This window comes from Hylobates moloch, unplaced genomic scaffold (genome assembly GCF_009828535.3).
Source record: "Hylobates moloch isolate HMO894 unplaced genomic scaffold, HMol_V3 SCAFFOLD_3, whole genome shotgun sequence".
Taxonomy (NCBI): domain Eukaryota; kingdom Metazoa; phylum Chordata; class Mammalia; order Primates; family Hylobatidae; genus Hylobates; species Hylobates moloch.
The window spans coordinates 22344874-22368830 of NW_026652278.1; the positions used below are offsets into that span (position 1 = coordinate 22344874).

The window sequence follows — 23957 nt, forward strand, 5'->3', positions numbered from 1 at the left end:
CCACAGCCAACATGATACTGAATGGGCAAAAGTGGAAAACATTCCCCTTGAGAAGTGGAACAAGACAAGATTGCCTACTCTCATCACTCCTATTCAATATAGTACTGGAAGTCCTAGTCAGAGGGCTCAGGCAAGAGAAAGAAATAAAAGGCATCCAAATAGGAAAAGAAGTCAAGCTATGTCTCTTCACTGATAATATGATTATACACCTTTTAAGAAACTCTGAAGACTCCACCAAGTGACTCCTAGAGCTGAGAAATGACTTCGCTAAAGTGTCAAAATACAAAATCATTGTACAAAAGTCAGTAACATTTCTATAAACCAATAATGTTCAAGCTGAGAACAAAATCAAGAATGCGATCCCCATTCACAATAGCCACAAAAAAACTAAAATACCGAGTAATACAGCTAACCAAGAAGGTGAAAGATCTCTAAAGGAGAATTTACAAAACACTGCTGAAAGAAATCAGAGATGACACAAATATTTGGAAAAACATCCCACACTTATGGATTGGAAGAATCAACATCATTAAAATGGCCATACTGCCCAAAGCAATTTACAATTCAACATTATTGCTATCAAGCTACTGATGTTGTTTTTCACAGAATTAGAAAAAAATCCATTCTAAAATTCATATAAAACCAAAAAAGAACCCAAACAGCCAAAGCAATTCTAAGCAAAAAGAACAAAGGTAAGCATCATATTACCTGACTTCGAACTATACTACAAGGCTACAATAACCAAAATAGCATGGTACTGGTACAAAAACGCATAGACTAATGGAACAGAATAGAGAACCCAGAAATAAAGCTGCACACCTACAATCATCTGATCTGCAACAGAGTTGACAAAAATAAACTATGGAGAAAAAACTCTCTGTTCAATAAATGGTGTTAGGATAACTGGCTAGCCACATGCAGAAGAATGAAACTGGACCCATACCTATCGCCATATACAAAAATTGATCTGAGATGGATTAAAGACTTTAATGTAAATCTTCAAAGTATAAAAATTCTAGAGAAAAAAAAACTAGAAAATACCCTTCTGTATACCAGCCTTGGCAAATAATTTATGGCTAAGTCCTTAAAAGCAAATGAAACAAAAATAAAAATTGACAAATGGGACCTCATTAAACTAAAAAGCTTCTGCATAGCAAAGGAAACTATAAAGGGAGTAAACAGACAACCTGCAGAATGGGAGAAAATATTCACGAACTATGCATCCAACAAAAGTCTAATATCCAGAATCCATAAGAAACTTAAATTAACAAGCAAAAAACAAATAACCCCATTAAAAATTGGGCAAAGGACATGAACACTTTTCAAAAGAAGATAGACAAGCAAGCAACAAACATATGAAAAATTCTCATCATCACTAATCATCAGAGAAATGCAAAAGCCACAATAGGATCACATCTCACACCAATCAGAATGCCTTTTGTTAAAAAGTCAGAAAATAACAGTTGTTGGTAAGCGTGTAAAGAAAAGGGAATGCCTATACACTGTCGGTGGGAATGTAAATTAGTTCAGCCACTGTGGCAACTAGTTTTGAGATTTCTCAAAGAACTGAGAGTTGAACCACCTGATTCAACTCAGCAATCCCATTACTGGGTATAAACCCAAAGGAAAATAAATCATTCTACAAAAAAAATACATGCACCTGTATTTTCATCACTGCACTATCCACAAGAGTAGACATGGAATCAACCCAGGTGCCCATCAACAGTGGACTGGATAAAGAAAATGTGGTACATATACACCATGGCATACTACACAGCCATAAAAAAGAATAAAATCATGTCCTTTGCAGCAACATGGATGCAGTTGGAAACCATTAACCTAAGAAAACTAACATAGAAAAACAGAAAACCAAATACTGCATGTTCTTACTTATAAGTGGGAGCTAAACATGAGTACACATGGCCATAAAAAATGGGAACTTAAAAACATATATATATTGCATTTCAGTAACAACACAGTGTTGAGGATAGTTCTCAATTTCCCTTTAATTGTTTCAATACAATAGCTGGCAAGCTGGCAATGGGGAACACTTCCCAAGCTGGCCAACTTTAGTTCCTTTCTGGAGACCTGCTCTTGGAAGATTCTGAAGGGACATGATTTTCAATTCCTCCTCTGGAGTGTCCGAAACCTTGCCAACAGAGTTGGCAAAATGTGGAACTAGGCCATTCTTCTCCTGAGCGTGGGACTTCTCTGGCTGGCCCTGCGCTGAAAACCCCACTCTGTAGTCCTGTCCTGAGCTTCCATATCCGGCCACCAAAGTGACCTGCTGGGGCTCCTGAAGATGGCGTTAGGTAACCAGAACTAAGTCAACAAACTGGGGTTATCGGCTTAATAGTTTAACAGGCTGACTCTCCCAGAAAACATATTTGCATTTTCACTGGGCTTTCTGGAAATAATAGTTTAAATCAAAGAAGCAAATCCCTTCTCTTGACAAATATTTGTTCATTATGGGACACACGGCTACAGAATACTTTTCCTTTCAAGGATAGACAGTTCATGTGTTGCAGGTAGCTATCGTTAAGGTCTGAGTTAACCTGTTCCAGTTGAAGGAACAGAAAGCTGGGTGGACACAGATAACCAAGGGCCCCTGTCTGAACACTGGTCACTTGCTTATAAGAGACTCTTGGACTCTCTGAGCATTGGTCCCCTGGCTTTTGTAAAGGAAATTCTCCGGCTGTAAAGGCCTTTTCAGTTCTAAATTGAAATTGAAATTCACCAGCTCAGCTCCAGCCACTCAAGCCTCTCAGGTTACCCACCTGAACTACATTCTCCACAAGATTGATGGGTAAATAACACTGCCTTCCCACCCAGTTAATCTTGTAGGTTGCCTGAACAAAAAATAAGGCATCTGCAGCTTTCCTCCTCCATGTATTGTGGTTATTGGATTACCACCCCCCACCCCCCACCAAGTTCCCAGATAAATTCCCTTAACTTAAAACTTAACCTTTGAAACAAACTGAAATTCTTTCTCAAGTGAGCTGCAGTAAGGCCCAAGAGGCACCTTGCTTTCCTGACTGAAAGCAGGCAGGATTCACATCCCAAGGTGACTCTTGGGCTTGGTCCAAGTGGATGAGGGGTTCATTGCTTATCACCCTTAAAGGAGGCAGGAAAGAACAGGGGGAGGAGAAGGAGGAGTTAAGGCAACCTGTCCCCACTCTGCCCAGCCCCTCAGGTAGCTCAGGGCCCAAAAAGCAATTCTAGCACAAAGGAGTCAAGATTCTCTCATGGAAGCAAGGGATAGAGGACTGAAAGGGAACCCTGGGATCAGGGCAGGATCCCCGCTACCCCTGAGGCTGACTGAATTAGTCCACCCAAGAGCATGAGAGTAGCTGCCTACTCTTAAGCACTCAGGCAGGTCAAGCATGTGCTGTATTCTTTATGGGCAGTACCTCATGTAATTTTCAAGTAAGGCAGAAATTATCCTTTTCTCTTCATAAAGGATGGAACTGAGACACAAGGAGGTAGACTGACCCTGCAAGAAAATAAAGTCATAGCTTCCGTCAGATCCAAAAAACAGGCTGAAAACATTTTTCAGAGGCTGAATTCATAGAATTCCTTTCACCCACTAGTCTGCAAAGCGTTTCTCAATTTTGCCAATTAAAAGTGGTTGCTTCTCTGCAGCTCCCAACCTAGAACACTTTCCCCTTCCTCTGCCCTTCTTAGGACAGATGTGAACACCCTTCACAGCCCTGTGGACTGGCCTTGGAGGGCCTTGTCCATTGTGGATCCCAACTGAGTTGAGCCCAGTGTTGGAGCCAGACATGCATGATGACACATGGAAGACACAGGAGGAAACCATGAGAAAACAGGATGTTTTGCAGAACGTCCTTCCCAGGGATGCTAACAGTGAGAAGATGGCCAAATAGCCTGTTCCCATCCTCCAGGCCAGAGGGCCAGCAGGGTTGACCCTTACCTATTGTCTATAACTAACACCAAGGCTGGACCTTGTATCACATAAACCCATGTATTTTCTTGGTCTTATGGAGTCATTTGCCTTGAAAATATCCAACAGCTGTGCATTCCACAGTCAATTGTACATTAATCATGCATCATAGGGGAAAATGCCATCATTGCTTCCAAATCTGCTAATGTGCAGACGGGCACCCAGCTTCTGAGCTGCAAGGGAAGAGAGGCAGGTCTCCAAATTCCAGCTGGCTCCTTTCGGCTTGCTGCGAAGCCTCAGACATCTGGCTAGGAAGATTGGCTAATGTGCCGTCCCTTGGCTGTGGCGTGCATGGTTACATAAATGTTTGAGCACCACTTGACAAAGCCTCACTTGCTCTCTCCAGCCCTGCGGTGCTCTGAGACGCCCACCTCAGCTCACCTCTTTTCATTCTTTTTTTTCTCTTTCTTTCTATTTCTTTCTGTCTGTCTGTCTGTCACTCTTTCTGGCTCTCTCTTTCTCTCTCTCCCACTCCAACAATTCAGGGCAGTGTATGTCAAAAAAACAAAAATAGACTGGAAACATTAATTTTTAACAGTTCCTATTTGCTGAAGACCTATTATGCACCAGGGACTTTGCATGCACTGGTTCTAAGTCTTATCAACACTCTGCCAGCTGAGCAGTATTATCCCCATTTGCAAATGAAGAAACTGAAGCAAATGGAAATTAAGTGACTTTCCCAAGTCATGCAGCTGGGAAGTGGCAGAGCCAAGATTCAAACCCTGATCTGGTTGATTCTCTCATGACACATTTTTTTCTGTCCCGCAGTCCTATAGGGTCCTCCTATTGGACCCGGGTGATTGCCTGCATCAGCTTCCTTAAGCCCAGAAATGAAAGATGACTCACTAGACAGGCCTGGCTAACTCAGGGCGGAGCAGGGGGCAGCGGGGAGGAAGGGGGAGGAAAGAGGACTGGCAGAGCAAGAGAGCCCTATAAGGGAGGTTTTGCAGAAGGAAACTGTTTGTTGTGAAACGTTTAATTATTGCACTTCAGGGTAATTTATTATCAGGGAAATTAAGTGATTCCATTAGCCTCCTGTCGCTTTCCAAAATAAATCTGTCAGGGCAGGGTGAGGGGGGAAAAGGAAATGAGAGCTTCTCTGTTTTAATTTGTTTTTCTACAGATTGCCAACTGGAGGTGCGGGCTCCATTGATCCATGGGAAGGGAGCTGGCAGCCATCCTGGGTGAGCCTCTGCTACCCTCAGCCCCTCTGCAGCCACATTTCCATATCGGAACAAAACCTGAGCCCAGCTTGGGAAAGTGGGGCAAGTGCCCAGTCAACGCAGAAAGAAACCGAAGGCCTGGGAACAAGAGACAGCTCTGCCACCAGCTGGATCTGGCACCTTGGGCAACTCACTCCCCAGCTAATAAATGAGGCTCTCAAATGGTAATGCCCCTTCGCCCCTAACCTCCTCTAAGTACCAGCTGCACAAGCCTCCAATAATCCTGTGTCTCGGGTACCTTAACACAACATTGGGCTTCTAGTAACAGCTCAACCAATGGCAGTGCTCTCCTTCTATCCTCACCACCAGATACTCTTGCTATCTCTGTCTAATAGATGTGGCTCTCAGGGAGCAAATTCTACAGCCAGAACAGGAATCCAGGTCTGAGTCCTCAGCCAGCGCACTAAGACACTGCCCCTCACTGTCATCTACTTCTGTGCGTGCCCAGGAATTACTCTACGTACACCTCAATTGTCCTCATAGCAGCAACGTGAAATCCTGCCTCCCTGGACTGTGGGCAATTGAAGACAGGGCACTATTATTTTGTTCCTTATATCTGAACCAGCCAAGGGCCTAAACAAATGCAAAAAGCACTTTATTACTTTCCTAGCCCCAGTGCTTGGCACTCAGCAGGTACCCAATATGTATTTGTTGAATTAATAATTCTGTAATATGAGATTTCTCACTTAGCCGAATGGATAACTAGATCTTAACTGAGGGAGAGGACACTGTGCCTTTTTCATGGAAAATCTAAATACGTGGAAAGAAAAGAGCTAAGAACGGTCTGCTAATTTTACTAGGGAGAGGCCAAATTGTGCTCCTCTGCCTAAGAGCTTCAATTTCCTCAGCAACTCCATTGTGACTCTGCAGAGATGAATGCCATCAACTGATAAGGGTGCCCGAGGACATGAGCCACTGAAATCTTCTTCCCACAGATGCTCAGCCCTGGCCATGTCTGCAGGGGGCTGCAATCTTTCTCTGGGCACAGTTTCCTGCTCATTTCCTCATCTATAACATGATAACAGGGTAGCATCACTCAGCCCCTGGAGATGGAAGCAGGAACTATAGGGTACTAAGATCTGTGTTCTGGCCACTGGCAGATCCAGACAACATACAAGATCTTCTGGAAGATTTAGCACCCACTGGGGCACTTCAAGATCAGATGCACCAAGCTCAATGCCAAAGGGACCCAATTCTGTCATCTCAGAGGCACCAAGACAGGTGACTGCCATTATCAAGATATTACCCTAGCTCCCCAGTCATGTCAAGTACAGCCAGGGTGAGACTTCTCCACTGTAGACCCAAGTCTGACTTCACCTACAGCCCATGACTGCTGTTTGTTCAACAGATCCACAGCTGGGAGGAACGCACACCCTAGACATATGATCTGAGTGGTTTTCTAGGTCAATAAATAGCTTTGGTTACCACCGACCATTCAAACTGGCTGAGGATGTATCTGCCAGGGGAGCCAATGAACACGAGCTGGGAGGGAGCTCAAATGCCTAATTCAAGTCCTGCACATCCTGATTCTTACTCTCCCCACAAGGGATGGTAGGGCAGAGTGGGGATGCCATCCTATCTCTTGAGCGATCGCTGCGTGGGTCCCCTGTCTATGAGCTAGGCAGAGATCATCAAATGAACTCCCCAAATCAATGTGTCCCAAACTTTAACATGCACACAAATCACCTGGGACCTTGTCAAAATGCAGATTTTTATATAATAGGACTAGGAAAGGATCCAAGATTCTTCATTTCTAATAAGCTCTCAGGTGATACTGATGCTGCTGGTCTGCAGACCACACTTCTAGTAGCAATGCCTTAAACTCTCTAAGCCTGTTTCACCTACAAAATAGGGCTAATACTAGCTGCCTCACAAGGTTGTTGGAGATTTGATGAGATAACATACATGAAGCATCCAGCAAAGTGTCTCGCACATAATGGAGCATGTACTACACACGAGTTTTACCTTCTTTGCATTTCCACACCACTCCAGCTGACCCCTGAGCCAGTGGTTCTTGATCTTGTTTGGCTAATAGACTCCTCTGAGAACCTAATAAAAACCTGGGACTCTTTATCAGTCAGGATGGGCTAGGCTGTATAAGCAAAATCTCCATGGTTTAACACAGCCAAAGTTTAATTCCCGCTCCTGCAACATTTCCAGCATGGGTCAGTGGGTTCTCTGCTCACTGAAGTCATTCAGAGACTCAGACTAATAGATGTTCCATCTCAATATACAACCCACGATCATGATGCGATCATGGTGGAGGGAAGGAGCATGGTGAATCATACATTGCTATTACAGTGTCTGCCCAAAAGAGATACACATCACTTCCACTCACATTTCAGAGGCCAAAACAAATCCCAGGACAATGCCTCATTTCAAAGGGGCCAAGGAAGTACAATTCTATCCTTTGCCCAGAAGATGGAGAACAAGAAGCATTTGGTGAAGAACATAATGATCACCACCAATCTACTTCCTAGGGAAAATAATGCAAATAGAGGCCGGGCGCGGTGGCTCATGCCCATAATCCCAGCATTTTGGGAGGCCGAGGCAGGCGGATCATGATGTCAAGAGATCGAGACCATCCTAGCCAACATGGTGAAACCCCATCTCTACTAAAAGTACAAAAATTAGCTGGGTGTGGTGGCATGTGCCTATAGTCCCAGCTACTCAGGAGGCTGAAGCAGGGGAATCGCTTGAACCCAGGAGGCGGAGATTGCAGTGAGCTGAGATCACACCACTGCACTCCAGCCTGGCGACAGAGCAAGACTCCAACTCAAAAAAAAAAAAAAAATGCAAATATAGAAGCATGCCTATAACTCCAAGAGGTCTACAGACCTGCTCACTCCCCAAGCCCCATCCATCCTTAATACTGTCTGAGGGTGACCAACGAGATTTGGGGAGAAAAGGTGCTCATTCGTCAATTCGGCAAATGCTATTGATTGTCTACTATGACAGTACATGTTGTGTGGGCAACAAGATAGACCAGGTCCACACTCTCACAAGGCTTATATTCTAGAGGGAATACAAAGACAGTAATCAGGAAATTACAGCAGATAGTAAGTGCTCTCAAGGTAATGGACATAGTGTGATGTAACGCAGAGTTACTGGGAGGTAGGAGGGACTGACTCTGTCTGAACATGGAGAGGTCAGAGAAGGTCACTCTGACCAGTGAAGCTCAAAGATAAGAAAGAGCCATACATATGCTGAGCTAGAAGAAAATTATTCCAGGCAAAAGGAATAGCAAGTGCAAAGGCCCAGTGGCAGAAAGAGATCACTGCGCTGGATGAATAGGCGAAGGTCAGTGTGGCAGGGGCTTTGTGAATGAAGTGGTCAGTGATAGGAGATGTGGTTGGAGGTGAGCTCAGAGAGGTGAGTGGGGGGCCACTTGTGCAGACCCTGGGTATGTGTTCATGGCCTGACCCAGATCCTTGGGTATCCTTCCCTCATGGCAAGGGGAGTCAGAGGTAATCCTGAAGCACATGGGGAAAAGTCAGCTGTACTTGCAGGACAACACAGCCTGAAGCTGAGGCCAAGGCCCTCAGGGTAAATGACACTAGTGCTAAACCCAGCAGCCTGAGGGACAAGACCCTCTGTAAACACCCACCGTCTCAGTCTTCTCTCTTCCCCTGCAGGACCAAGCTTGAGAGCTCCCTCTGGAACTCAATACTTCTCCCTTTTCTCCTGTACAAAGACCCATGCTGCCTTCCTCTCCTCCCCTGGTCTATGTCAGACTGGCCTTCCTGTCTCCAGTTTCCTGCTGTCTTCCCTCCAGGCCATTATGATGGTCTTCCTCCTTAGAATACTGTTCCACGTCCTCCCTACATGAACATGTACTGCTCTTCCTGTAGAAAACCGCATAAATCCCACCTCCTCTGACACTCTAAGGACCATTTGCAGCCGAGGCCAACTGGCCTCTTGAATTTTTTACTTCTCCCAAGCAGCCTTGATTTGGCCTAGTGGCATTGGTTACCATCACACCGAAAATTCTCATCTCTCCAAGGAAACTGCAGGTTCTTAGAGGGCAAGAATGATGTAACTGAGCAGGTGTCCCCCCTCACTCACCCACCAGAGGGCCTAGCTCAGAAATGGTACTCAGGAAATGGCTTGACTCCTGAAGAAAGAGGCAGCAAACTGGGAAACGTGCTGACTCTGCCCTCTGTGCCCAGGCACCACATTTGTCCAGGCAGCTTGCCTAGCAGGGCCTGGAGCTGACAGGGGCTCAACCAATGCTGGTGGAATAAACCACCGGACCCATCTTGGCTTGGAGACTTGGGATGGATGAGCTGACACCTCTGAGCCTCAGTTTCCTCCTTTCTAAACTAGCGATGATGTGAGTTCCTTCCTCATGAGGCTGTTGTGAAGATCAAATGAAACATCAACGGGTTTTGTGAACCGTGGAGTCCTCACATATTATGAGTGGCTGAATGAGCCACTAGTCAACAGCACAGTGGACACCACACCCAGTGGAGAAGGATGTGAACCAGACGGCTGAGTGGAGTACATCCTGCTTCCTACTAAAGCAGGTCAACCAAGAGCAAAGAGTAACAATAGGGTCATATTCCAGGAAAGGGTGTCTGAGCTTTGAAGGATGAGTGTCTTCTATCCCATCATGTCTCACATCAATTCTGCTTGCCCTCTATTGCCTTCTCCTGGCCTTATGGAAAGACGGGAAGGAGAGTTGGCCAGTCAGGTGGGGAGGGACGCCTGGGCGGTGAAGTTTTAGATTGCATTCTTGGTCCCCAACCTCCTTCCACTTTCCTTGCTTTTTAGGGAGCTTATTTAGATTGGGTTGCCCTCCAGAGGCCTGCTCTGGCTTCCTGCATATTCTGTCATTCAGAGGAGAACCCTGGGCCCTGAGGAGCATCAGGAAAGGTCAGTGAGTCCTTCCATGTGCTCAGAACAAGAGGGTCCAATCCTCCCAAGCAGAGAATGATGCAGAAAATGGTTCAGGAGCCAAACTTTCCTGAAGTCCAACACCGTTCTCAGCACTTCCACACCGAGGTAACATTCCACAGGCACACAGGGCTAAGTGGAATTCAGTCTCTGCCATGTACCAACTGTGTAACCCTGGGCAAGTCCCTTAATCCTTCATAGCTTCGGTTTGCTCCTAGTACCTACTACTTAAGATTATTGTAAGAATATATCAAGAGAATGTTTGCAGAGCACTTAACATAGTGCCTGGCAATATATTTTAGCTATTTTCATTATTATACCATCAACGCATAGTTGTAGGATTTGACCTGCAAAGGACTGGAAGCTCCAGTCTTTGGTGTTCACTCACAGACCTCCCACCCCTAATAGGGAAAGAGCCACCATCCTATAATGCCTGTCCCTGAGACACTCGGGAATCTCCACCGTCACCCGTTCCCACTCTCCATACTCTCAGAGTAGCCACTGGATAAAGATGTCTTAGTTCAGAACAAACAGGAAAATGTCTACCCTGGCAAGTTCCCAGACCCTGATTGCTCACATAATGGCCACATTTTGCCACTCCTCTTATAATTAGAAAGTGAGGGAGATGGCAGGGCAGAAGGCAGAGATTTAAAACTTTTTTATTCCAAAACCAAGCCGAAGTCCAGGCACACACTCAACACCCACCATGGAAATCCCACCCTGTCAGCTGGTGAACCAAAAAGCACATCGGTCTCCCCCAACATTCATGCAGAAAAGTAATGTTGTGCTGGTCACCTATATGCCTCTCTGAATCTCTCAAAGGCAGAGGAAGATTACGCCTACCCATCTTTAGAGACCCAACACCGTACAAACAGTACACGTGCAATAAATTCTTGTTCAATTTAATTGCATTGAGAGAATCCTATTCTCTCCAGAGGTGCAGAGTAGAAAGTCCTACCTGGGAGAACTGCTCCCTAAGAACCCCATCCCCTGGGGCAGATGCACATCCAGCCTGGTGGCCAATCCTTTCTGCTCCACACAGGGGTTTCAGTCTTGGGCTATTGGTTACCTGTTCACACCTGCCCCTCTATCTGGACTTATAAACTTCTGAAGAGTAGAGACAATCTGTCTTCTGGAGCAGAGGGAGTAGAGGCATCAGTATGAGGTGCTGGCCACTCTCCATTTGCCCCTCCAGAGCCTCCCTCCACCTTTCTCTGCTCTGCTCTCTGTCCAGGGAGGCCAAACTCCATGAACTGCATCAACAAGCCTTCCTTGGTGTCTGGCTTCCAGATGGTTTCAGCCAATGGGAGGTGCTAAAAGGAGATCAGAAGGTGGGAGGAGAGACAAGTCAGGGTATTTATTTCCCCAACTCCCTCCCTGATGGGCCAGGGCTTGTTTGGGCTGCATTCCTCTACCCAAGGGCATAGCTTCTGTCAGGGGGCCCTCTCCTTTGCTTTAGCTCTCCCTCCCCTAAACTCTACAGGCACAGGTGTAGCAATGGTTTTCTGCTATTACTAATCCTGGCATCCTTCCTCATCCCTTGTTAGTGTCCTTTAAATCTGCCCACGCTCTGTAAATAGTCCCCTCACTGAATTCTCCTCAATTACAACCCAAGTGACATGTGCTTCCTGCCAGAATCTTAACACATAGACCTGGAAATCTGAAGAGCTGGGTTCTAGTGCTGGCACTGGGGCAGCTATGTGCCTTTCACAAGGCCCTTCCCTTCTAGGTCAGTCTTTTCCTCTGCAAAATGGATGACATAACTAAGTGTCTCTAAGACCCCGTTAGGTAACAAAATTGTTCTTGCATCATCTCTCAGGGTCCCTAAGACACTGCTGTACCCATAGATGGTGCTGGAAACGATTTGATCAGAGGCTGCTATGGTGAGGAGAGGAGAGAGCGTCTGGCGAGTGCAGGGGTATCAAGTGCAGGGGTATACTGTGTTGTACATTGGCAGAGAAACAATCAGTGCCAGAGGAAACTGTTTTCCAGAAACCTATGTTAGTGCTTTAAAAGGCTGAAATGGCAGAGAAGTTTGGCTGTGTATAGGTGTATAGAAATAAGAGAGCAATGGCTAAGAGCATGGGATGAGATGGAACAGTCCTGAGTTCAGGTCTCAACTGCCATTTCCTTATTTTGTGATGATTGAAAGCCCTTTCACCCCTCTACATTCCCCTCCCTTACATGTAAAATGGGGGTGAAATGAACACCTCCCTGAAGAGGCTGATATGACAGTGAGAAATAGATGCATAGCATTTACCACAATGCCTAGCACACAGTGAGTGCCACATAGTGGGAATAAATACTACCTATCACAATAAAAAATGTCTTTGTCCTTTGAAAAAAACCAACAGCCCTTCATGCTAAAAACTCTCAATAAATTAGGTATTGATGGGACGTATCTCAAAATAATAAGAGCTATCTATGACAAACCCACAGCCAATATCATACTGAATGGGCAAAAACTGGAAGCATTCCCTTTGAAAACTGGCACAAGACAGGGATGCCCTCTCTCATCACTCCTATTCAACGTAGTGTTCAATTAGGAAAAGAGGAAGTCAAATTGTTCCTGTTTGCAGATGACATGATTGTATATTTAGAAAACCCCATTGTCTCAGCCCAAAATCTCCTCAAACTGATAAGCAACTTCAGCAAAATCTCAGGATACAAAATCAATGTGCAAAAATCGCAAGCATTCTTATACATCAATAACAGACAAACAGAGAGCCAAATCATGAGTGAACTCCCATTCACAATTGCTTCAAAGAGAATAAAATACCTAGGAATCCAACTTACAAGGGATGTGAAGGACCTCTTCAAGGAGAACTACAAACCACTGCTCAATAAAATAAAAAAGGATACAAACAAATGGCAGAACATTCCATGCTCATGGGTAGGAAGAATCAATATTGTGAAAATGGCCATACTGCCCAAGGTAATTTATAGATTCAATGCCATCCCCATCAAGCTACCAATGACTTTCTTCACAGAATTGGAAAAAAAACTACTTTAAAGTTCATATGGAACCAAAAAAGAGCCCGTATCGCCAAGTCAATCCTAAGCCAAAAGAACAAAGCTGGAGGCATCACGCTACCTGACTTCAAACTATACTACAAAGCTACAGTAACCAAAACAACATGGTACTGGTACCAAAACAGAAATATAGACCAATGGAACAGAACAGAGCCCTCAGAAATAATGCCACATATCTACAACTATCTGATCTTTGACAAACCTGACAAAAACAAGCAATGAGGAAAGGATTCCCTATTTAATAAATGGTGCTGGGAAAACAGGCTAGCCATATGTAGAAAGCTGAAACTGGATCCCTTCCTTACACCTTATACAAAAATTAATTCAAGATAGATTAAAGACTTAAATGTTAGACCTAAAACCATAAAAACCCTAGAAGAAAACCTAAGCAATACCATTCAGGACATAGGCATGGGCAAGGACTTCATGTCTAAAACACCAAAAGCAATGGCAACAAAAGCCAAAATTGACAAATAGGATCTCGTTAAACTAAAGAGCTTCTGCACAGCAAAAGAAACTACCATCAGAGTGAACAGGCAACCTACAGAATGGGAGAACATTTTTGCAACCTACTCATCTGACAAAGGGCTAATATCCAGAATCTACAATGAACTCAAACAAATTTACAAGAAAAAAACAAACAACCCCATCAAAAAGTGGGCAAAGGATATGAACAGACACTTCTCAAAAGAAGACATTTATGCAGCCAAAAAACACATGAAAAAATGCTCATCATCACTGGCCATCAGAGAAATGCAAATCAAAACCACAATGAGATACCATCTCACACCAGTTAGAATGGCCATCATTAAAAAGTCAGGAAACAACAGGTGCTGGAGAGGATGTGGAGAAATAGGAACACTTTTACACTGTTGGTGGGACTGTAAACTAGTTCAACCATTGTGGAAGACAGTGTGGCTATTCCTCAGGGATCTAGAACTAGAAATACCATTTGACCCAGCCATCCCATTACTGGGTATATACTCAAAGGATTATAAATCATGCTGCTATAAAGACACATGCACACCTATGTTTATAGCGGCACTATTCACAACAGCAAAGACTTGGAACCAACCTAAATGTCCAACAAAGATAGACTGGATTAAGAAAATGTGGCACATATACACCATGGAATACTATGCAGCCATAAAAAATGATGAGTTCATGTCCTTTGTAGGGACATGGATGAAACTGGAAACCATCATTCTCAGCAAACTATCGCAAGGACAAAAAAACCAAATGCCACATGTTCTCACTCATAGGTGGGAATTGAACAATGAAAATACATGGACACAGGAAGGGAAACATCATACACCGGGGACTGTTGTGGGGTGGGGGGAGGGGGGAGGAGGGGGGAATAGCATTAGGAGATATACCTAGTATTAAATGAGGCTGTATATGTTCAGGGTGTAACTATCTAGATCTTATCAGAGAATGCCTACTACAAGTTTGAAAGTGAAATAGAGAGGCTGAAGAGTGCTGGTGGACATTAGCACTCTGACCCACACCTCATTAACATGCTGAGTACCCAAATAAGATATCAGACTTAAAGGAATTAAAGAAAAATATTATCCTAATTCATAAATAGATGGCTATCTCAACAGGAAGAAAAACGAGAACTGTACAATCGCTAATGCAAAAATTTTACTAGATGGGTTTAACATCAAATAGGAGATAGCAGAAGAAAGAGTTAATAAACTAAAAAACCCATTGAAAGTATTAATCTGAAGAACAGAAAAAGATTAAAGAAAAATAACCAGAGCCTCGATGACTAATAGGAAAATATCAAATGACTCTGTATGTCTATAATTTGAATGCTAGAAGAAAAGAGAATGGAAATTTCTCCAGAAAAATCTTTGGAGTTATTAATAGAAAAAAAAATCTAAATTTGGGGAAAACTACTGACTTACAGAACCAAGAAGCTCAGTGTTTTACCCTGTGTTTTTCAAGTAGGATAAGAAAATTAGAAATAAAACCACAAAACAGCAAAACCTGACACATGATAATTGAATTGCTGAAAGCCTCCCTTGCCTCACTCTGCCCCAACCCCTATTCCTCCTAACCAGTCTGATTGGGACATTACTATGACCTCAGAGTTGCGCTGGGCCAAGCAGCAAAGTTGAAGGAGAGGTAACCTTAAGCTTCATCACCAGCGTGATAGGTACTAGGAGGATCCAGAGCCATGGGAGCAGCAGGCCTGGGTGTAAGCATGTGAGATGCGACTGCATAACCCAGGTCAGAGCCCAGGTGCACACCGCTGTCCATCTCTGCAAAGCTGAGCCCAGTGAGAGTTATAGGATGAGGAACACTATCTATTTCTTCAGAGAAATAAGGGTTGTCCCTCGGTAAAACATCAGCTAGGCTTCCCTCTGTATTCATCCAACTCCTCTGACCCCTAGAGCCAAGTCCGCTTAAAACTGTGAATTCTGACTCCAGAAAAGAGAAGGTGTGTTAGGGTTCTCCATAGAAAAAGAAGAAACAGGACAGAGAGAGAGAAAGAGAGAGAGAGAGATTAATAGAGAGAGGGGGAAAAAGATTTATCTTAAATAATTGCCTTACATGAATGTGGTAGGCTGGCAGGTTGGAGATCCAGGGAAGAGTTGTAGTTCAAGTCCACAGGCAGTTTTCTGGCAGAAATCCTTCTTCTTCAGTCTTTTTCCATTAAGGGGGAGGTCAGTTTTTTGTTTTTTTGTTTCTATTAAGACTTTCAACTGATTGGAGGAGGCCCACCCATTTTATGGATGGTAATCTGTTTTACTCAGTCCACTGATTTAAATGTTGATCTCATCTAAAAAATACCTTCATAGAAATATCTATAATAATGTTTAATCAAATGTCTGGGTACCATGGCCTAGCCGAGTTGACTCATAAAATTAACCATCATACTATCATTCTGACAAAATGTGTCTCCTGCAGGAAGGGGCTGTGCAGGACAAAGATGAGCCTGAGGACAGCACCAACTAAGGGTATAGAGAAGGGGCTGTGACACCAAAATCTAACATGCTCCAAGGCAGCACCAGTGGAAGTAAAGAGGCCCATTTCCTTCCAAGGAGACTAGATCCAGAGCTGCTCCAACTTAAGCATGTATGTGAACCACCAGCCTCCTGATCCAGGAGGTCTGGATGTGGGCGTGAGAGTCAGCAGTTCTCACAAGGCCCCGGTGGCTGCCTGTGCCGCTAGTCTCTGGGCCATACTTTGAGTAGCAGGGTGCAGGGCCTCAGAGCCTAGATTCCTAGGTCTCATCCCAGCTCTGCTCTTCATTTGCTATGTAACTTTGAGCAAGGGAGGTATTTAACCTTCCAGAATCTCAGTGTCCTCATTGATAAAGTGGGAGGTAACAATATCGACTTCAAAAGGTGATTGTGAGATTAAAAGAGAAAATGAACATGAAGTATGTGGATAGTTTGAGCTCAATAAAAGCTCTTAGCTACTGTCATTATTATGGGCACCTGATTTTTAAAGAGTATAAGTCAGGTAGGGTATAAATAAATCTTACATTTGGTGATCAGCATGGGGAAAGGACCTAAACATACAGCCACAGGAAAAAACGTTGACCAAATTGAAACCATTCACCCTAGAGAGGAACAGATGTAGGAAGGAGGTGGGAGGGAAATGGAGGCCCAAAAGAGGTGATGAAAAGCTTCCTGAACATACTTGAAATGGAGTGTTCGTGGAAATGAAGTGAGAATTATCCTGCAAGCCTCCATGAAATTAACAAAGACCAAGATGTGGAGCTTCCTGGTAAGTCAAAATGAGATCAGTGACAAAGCTTGGGAGTATCCAAAGCCGACCAGAAATGAAGAAGGTTGTGTGGACTGAGTTGTCCACCTACCACCAGAGGCACGGCAGCAGACTGTGCCACCACTCCTTCACCAGAAAGCCAACAGGCTATTGCCACAGATTCATGTGACAACTGCCCACACCCTCCAAGCACTTCTGGAACTCCAGAGCAACTCTGTTGATGTCTCTCCCGGAGCATGGCCTCCTTCCTGCATGCAGAGTCCTGGCACGCCAGCTCTGCTGTCCAAGGGCCACTCCTGGGGGACAGTTGGCACATTCCAAGCTTAGTCATGATGCATCAGACAATTCATTCAGATTTCTTCAATTCCATTATCAGGCCCTGTGGGAGCCAAATGGGAAAAAGAATCAATGCATATGCTGGCCAGGGAAGCAGCAGTGTCCAAACAGCCTGCCCCCCATGAAAACATTGGCCTGTCCTTTCCCCAGACCCCCAGACCAGGACTACCATGTTGCCAGGACAGTCAGACAGTCACACTGTCCCATCTGACAACCACTGCTACACAGGCCATCTGCTCCATGGCCTCGGGGTTGCCCCTAGGCCTCCTCCCCACGTCTCAGCAGTAGCAGTGGCCCCTAGGAGCAGCCCCACTCTGCTCCCCTCTCTGGGGCCTCCACACTGCTCTGCATTGCCCATGTGCTTGTGAGGTCATCGAACCTCTTGGAACCTCAGTTTCTTCATCTGAAAAATGAGAACAAGGATAAGAATAATACCTACCTCACAGGGATGTCATGAGGTTAAAAGAGATAAAGATACACAAAATATTTAACCTGATTCTTGCATTTGGTACTGCAGAAATGTGGGCATTGCACCCCGTGAGAGAGATATCCTCCCTGCTACAGACGAGGCTCTAAGCAAGTGTTCATCAAACTGAATCCTGCTGGAGAATACTCATGGCTCCCGGGTCTGAACTAAAGCAGATACCGGAGGGGAGGCAGTTGCCTCCCTCACCTCCTCACCCTTGTCAGCAGGAGCCAAGGTCACGAAGCTGGGGCCTCACCCTCTAAGCCCTACCCAGGGCTTAGAGACAGGAGCTCTGCAGGGTTGCAGAAGCCCAGAGCTTACGCCAAGGGAGCTGCTTCAAATCACAGCTCCTTCCAGGCACCTCCCCAGCAGGCCTTGCTCCCAGCTCTGTCAGGCTCAAGCAGCTTTAGTCTGAACGTTCTGGCCTCGGCCTGACGCTCCCCTGCCCTCGATTAAAGGGCCACCCCCGCCCACTGTCTGACCTATCGATTGGGACAGATCTGAGGGTGGCTGTGGCCTTGGACCCCCAATCCCCAGCCAGCCCAGGCTCCTGCCACTAGGCTTATTCGGGACAACTCAGTTAACAGTTGGACATCTGTCGTGTGCCAGGCTGTGTGCTAGGAACAGGGGAGAACCAGTGCTTGGTGTGCAGAGGGAGGGAGAGAGATGGCAGCACCAACACCTGTCGCCTGGGGCGGCTGGGCATGTCCACAGGGACCTCTCACAGATTCTGTAACAATGCAGATTTGTAGGGCTCCTGGAAATGCTTGCTTGGGGATACAGGGCACTTTCCTCAGAGAGGAACTTACAGACCAGTGGAGGAGATGTGCTCCCAGCAGAAGACAGAGACAGGGGAACACGGGTCAATCCTGGTGGGGCGGCAGGCATGAGCACCTGAAGCAGGGAAACATTTGTGGAGGGTCTTTCAGTGCCTGGAATCTGAAACTGGCAGCCCAGGATGCTCAGAGAAACACTGACTGGAAAAGGAAGACATGCACCTGCAGGTGCTGGTGTGTCCTGGAAGCTTCCATGGAGTAGAGGGCGATCTTAGAGCTCACCACCTCCACCAAAACCCACCCCAAGGAGAAAGGCAGGTGTCATCTCAACCTCCTCCCTCCTTCAGAGCTGGAGACCCCAAATCATTCAGGCACCCACCCTCCTCAAGTCTACCGGAGGGCCACAGGGACAGGGCTCCTTGCAGGGGGGCTGGGCCATCGCACCCACATCTGGATGCTGCACCCTGGGGGTGGGCATCCCAGGGACAGAGCTGAGAGAGCCTCGGGGTGGGTAGAGCTGGAGCTCTGGAGCCTGAGGGGGAAACCTGCCTGGCCCTGGACTCCTTGCTATGAGCGACGATAAATTTCCTCACTGACTATGCCCCTTGACTTGGGGTTTTCTTACTGACAGCTGCAGGCCTTCTGAGAGACATAGGGACCCTATCTCCTCTCCTCTCCCTACGTCATGCTTGAAAAACATCCAGACCCTATCCAAACTAGGGTTGCCAAACAAAACTAGGGTTAGCAAATGAAAATGCTGGGTGCCCAGTTAGATTCAAATTTTGGGTAAACAATGAGTAATTTTTCTAATATATTATGTTTTGTGCTATACTTGAGGCATACTTATACTAAAAACATTACCCATTGTTTAACTGAAATTCTATTTTAAGCAAGCACCCTGTGTTTTTTCTGGCAACCCTATCCCAAATCCCTCATTTTTCTCGCCTGGCAGCACACCACCCTCCAGAATGGTTTGTCACCAGGAGAGGCTTCTGAGATGGCACCCAAGCACCCCCTGAGGTGGCCTGGGAGGGGTCAGAGAGCCCCGCTGACCCCCTGGCACCTCCTCATTGCTGTGGATTAGGGCTGGAGGGGGCTCAGTAAATGGCCTTCTCTTGCCTGCTAGGTCCTAACAATGGTGAAGAGAGAGAAGTGAAGAGGAGGAGAGACCGAAATATCACCTTAGCAGCTGAGAAAGCTGATTTGGGGGAATAGGGCTGAGAGCTGCAAGCACCTGGGCCTTCTGATATCGAACCCCAGAACTCGACAAATCACCTACTCTGTTCCCGCAGCCCTGAACCCTCCCAGTCCTGCTCCAGGGCAGCTCAGGCAGGGGAGGGAGGCTGCCACTCTCCTGGCTCACTCTGTGATCAAGAACAGTAGCAACCCAGGCACCCTGCAGGCGGGAGAAAAAGATGAGGGTTCCTGAGACCTGTTTCTTCTCCCAAATTCACCTATCAGCGAAATCATTCATCCTACCTATCCCCTTGGGAGAAGAGAGGTCAGGAATATTGGGCTACTGACGGGACTCCACGTGGAGGCATCCACCACTCTCCTTGGCAGCACTAGGGGAACCCCGTCGGTCCCCACTGGTGGCAGGCCACTCACAAGAGCACCCTTTGATGAGCCAGCCTGGACCATGTAGTCACCAGTCAAAAGAAGTCCTGGCCAACAAACACAGCTCACTTCCCAACCTGTGCCTGCCTCAGTTTCCTCATCTGTGAGAGGGGGAGAAGAGCACTCACCTGGGCTCGTTCATGGATATGCCTGCAGCACACCTGGCGCACAGAGAGGGCTCACGAGGGCTGTGGCTGTTACTATCCCTGGCTCTGACATGGAGGGGAAGTGGGGGTGACGAAGCAAGGACAAGGCCCTTGAAGGGGAGAGAAGAGAGGAAGAAAGGGAGAGTTTAGCTGGGCTAGTGTAAGACCTCTGCTTGGAGGGCTGCTGGGGGTCGCGCAGTTTCAAGGAGGAAGAGAGATAAACATCAGTCTGGCCTCCCAGGTGAGGCTGGTGTGGAAGCAATGAATGGGGGGAAGCACCTTGTCCTCATCACACCCATAGAACCAGATGCTCTCAGGGTGCTGACAAGCTCGAGATGCAGGAGCTGAGGCCACTTCCTGGGGAAGTGCAGAGACTGGCACAGCTAGCTGGGAACTTGGAACCCCCGCCAGGCAGGCTGTGACTCAGAGGGTGGCTCCAGGCCCAGCCGGAACAGGGATGTTCACCGGGACCCAAACAGAAACCACAATAGACCAATGGACAGAGACAAGGAGGGAGGATAAAGGGCAGCAGTTGTCACATGGATACCCCGAGTTCATGCTGGATTTCAGGCTTACTAACACTTACCCTCAGTAGTCCATTCAATGAAAGTTGGTTGTCTCATCTGCTGTGGGCTCTGGGGATAAAAGAGTGAATGTGGCAGCCATGGCCCCAGCCTCTGTGGGACAGCATTCTCACACATGAAGCAACTGCACATTGTGGAAAGCGTCTGAAGGAAACATAAGCGCTGAGACAAAGAATCAAAGAAATACGGCTTTCTTTGGTGGTGAGGGGCCTCACCAAGAAGTGACATGTGCACTAGGCTCTAATGGAAATGAAAGCTCCAGCGCTGGGAAGAACTTTTCAGGCAGAAGACGCAGCAAGTGTGAAGACCCTAAGGGGGAAAAGGGCAGGAGGATTTAGGCAGCAAGGCCAGTGCCCAGCCCTGTGCTGGTGTGAGAAGCAGCTCAGCCCAAGGCTGGGGTGACGCCTGCTAGGCAAAGGGCCAAGAGTGGGATCAGGGGCGTGGTCAGGAAGATGGCTCCTAAACGTCCACTCATCTGGGAGGAGTCAGTCACCACGGGGTAGGAAAGCATGGTGGGACAAAGTGTCCCTGAGTGCCAACTTGTGACGCCAAGGTCCTCAGAGGAGGACGGCTCCCTGAGGGTTGGAGGTCTCCAGAAGACTTCTTGGAGAAACCTCCCGGAGGACCCCATTTGGACAGGTTGGAGATGTCAAACGGATGCGAGCAACAAAAGACAGCAGTGGCCCCTGGCTGTCTGTGCAGGAGAGAAGGAACTGGTTCGCCACTGGGTAGGGATGGGGTCATAGGAGGAAACTTCCTTGTACTTTCTGAAGAAGAGGGAAAGGGTAAGAAAAACTGCAATATTTGTTAGCTGCCCACTCATCTCCCAGCCCTCTTTTCCTCTTCCTAACTGAACCCTGGTTGGCCCTGGAACAGCCACCTGCTTTCCATGTATGAACACACACTCATGTGCTCTGGAGGAAGTGAAGCCCCCAGTTCAAGGGGTAGGCCCCACTGGCTCACACCAACCGGCATATTCCATCTCCTGGCCAGGGTCATTGGTCCCAAAGACAGCCTGTGACTAAAGCCCGTCTACTCAAAGGGATCACCAGGCCCTGGCTCAGTCTATGAGTTCAGCCATGAAGCATGGGCCTACTGGCAGTCATTGTAGACAAGAATAGAGGGATGGAAAGGACTGGGTCTCTGGTGACATCACTGAGACCCTGGACCAACCAATCCTGCAACCCACCCACCTCTGGACTTTCCAGTTGCATGAACCAAACACCACCTTTCATGTGATTAAACCTGTTTGTGTTGAGTGCTGTATTCCTTCCAGTGACAGCAACAGTTTGGGGACATCTAGTATGTACTGGGCACTGAATTAAATCTTGATACACACTGTTTCATGCAGGAATCATCCTTCTCACTCTTCAGAAGGGAAACCTAAGGCTCAGGACATGCAGTAACCTGCCTCAGATCACATAGCTGGACATAGAACTCCGGGGCCTGAATCTGGGCCTGGGCTCCTACCCCCAGTTCCTTCAGTCCCTCAGGGACCAGATTTCAGGGACCCATAACCGAGGGTCTGAAGCCATCCTAAGTCAGAGACCTTACATCAGACACTACTGAGGGACTTTGGACTAGGACTGTGAGAGCTCTAAGCCTCGTTCAGGGGAAGTTGGGCAGGGCAGAGGCCTAGGCTTTGGACAGCAGAGACCTAGGTTTCATTCCAGACCCCCACTTAGTGGCCATGTAACCTCGGGCAAGTTACTTGCCTTCTTCAGCCTTAGTTTCCCCATGTGTGAAATCAGGGTTCAGTTAAGTCCCTATTATCTCATCTATTAATTACTTTAAAATACTCAAGTATAAACAAAGTGAAGGAAATGTAAACGTGTGTATAAATTTGCTTTCATCTTCACCCTAAGGCAATTAGTAAATAGTTGAGATTCCCTATCAGGAACCCATGCTCTAGAAGGTACTATCAAGGACTTCAACTATCTTTATCTAAATTCACACCATAGGGCTTATAGCCTAACCTCATATAGGTCAGACGCACCTGTCCTGGGTAAATAACAGGGATCAAGAATCGGGGCTGATTAGAAAGACTGTCCAGCATTCTGGCCTTTGCATAAACAGGGTTTAAGCATGCAGAAACCCAGAGGCCCAGCACAGCTCTGGGACTAGAATTCCCTTTGGTTCTGTGTGCCCCAACCCCTACGTGATGGAGGGGTCTGCCACCTGGTGTTCCTAGAAGGATGGCAGGTTCTGCCACCAAAACACTGTTTCCTTCTCTTGGAGTGTTCTTACACACAGTGCTTGTCCAAATGCCAAGGACCCTCCACACTCACAGGCATGGGGGTGATGCTTTGGTGGACACTTACCTCTCATTCTTCACATGGTGGAATCTGGCCTAAGACTGACTCTCACTGCTGCACATCTCCAAGTAGCAAGAGGAAGATGCCAAGCTCCAGCCCAGCAGGGTTCACTGGAAGCTATGCATCAAAACCAAAAATCCTGGCAATTGTTGAATGGTCACCATGATTTAGATTCCTTCCCAGCTACTCCTTCCAAGTCGTTGGGAGGATAAGAGACACGAAATACCAGCAAATGTTGTTATTATAATCATTCTTGTTATTGTTCAGGCCTGTCTCTTCTTTAATCAAAGAACATATCTATGATGAGGAATTGTGCTGAGAAGTAGAGGGAGGAGGAAAGATAGGGGTTGTGTTTTGAGATTTATAAGGCTACAGTGTGTCCAGGCAACACTCCCAGCCCCCAGAGGTTGCAATGTGTGTTAAATCTCAGGACGCATGAGGCTCTCCCACTGGAGACAAGAGGCCATGAAGGCCCTCCACACCCAATCTCATGGTCATAGACAAGCTAAGCTACCAGAGCCCTCCCTTCTGCCACCCTCCAGTGACACATGACATTGAGATATGGCTGTTTTGGTGTGGGGACACTTTGTCATGGAGACACTTCAATAATGATTATCAGAATCATAACATCAGCAATAAGTGTATTGTACCTGGTACCTAGTAAATGAAATCAGTGTTAGCTGGGTTCCTTCTGTGAATATTCTCATAACAGGATACTGTGTGGAGTATTCAATAGAGAAATTGAAGTTTTAAAAAACTAAGAAATTTGCCCACTCACAGAGAAAATGGCAATTGGGATTTGAATGCAGGCAGTCTCATTCCAGCATCTACGTTCCTAAACACTGGTCTATAAAATACTA

The 23957-nt window shown here is 46.5% G+C and overlaps 1 protein-coding gene across 2 annotated transcripts in view; it reads right to left on the reverse strand.

The window, feature by feature from the left end:
- Positions 1-16593: 16593 nt before the first annotated feature.
- Positions 16594-23957, reverse strand: part of ADRA2A (adrenoceptor alpha 2A) — a 42116-nt gene continuing 34752 nt past the window's right edge. Inside the window, exons 4-6 of one of the 2 annotated variants that reach the window (XM_058436023.1) lie at positions 20785-20833; positions 20181-20308; positions 16594-17236 (exon numbers count right to left, since the gene is read on the reverse strand). The gene's annotated coding sequence lies outside the window, so the exon portion shown is untranslated. Of the gene's footprint in view, positions 17237-20180; positions 20309-20784; positions 20834-23361; positions 23413-23957 lie in introns of those variants that run through there. The other variant, XM_058436024.1, reaches the window with a different exon arrangement.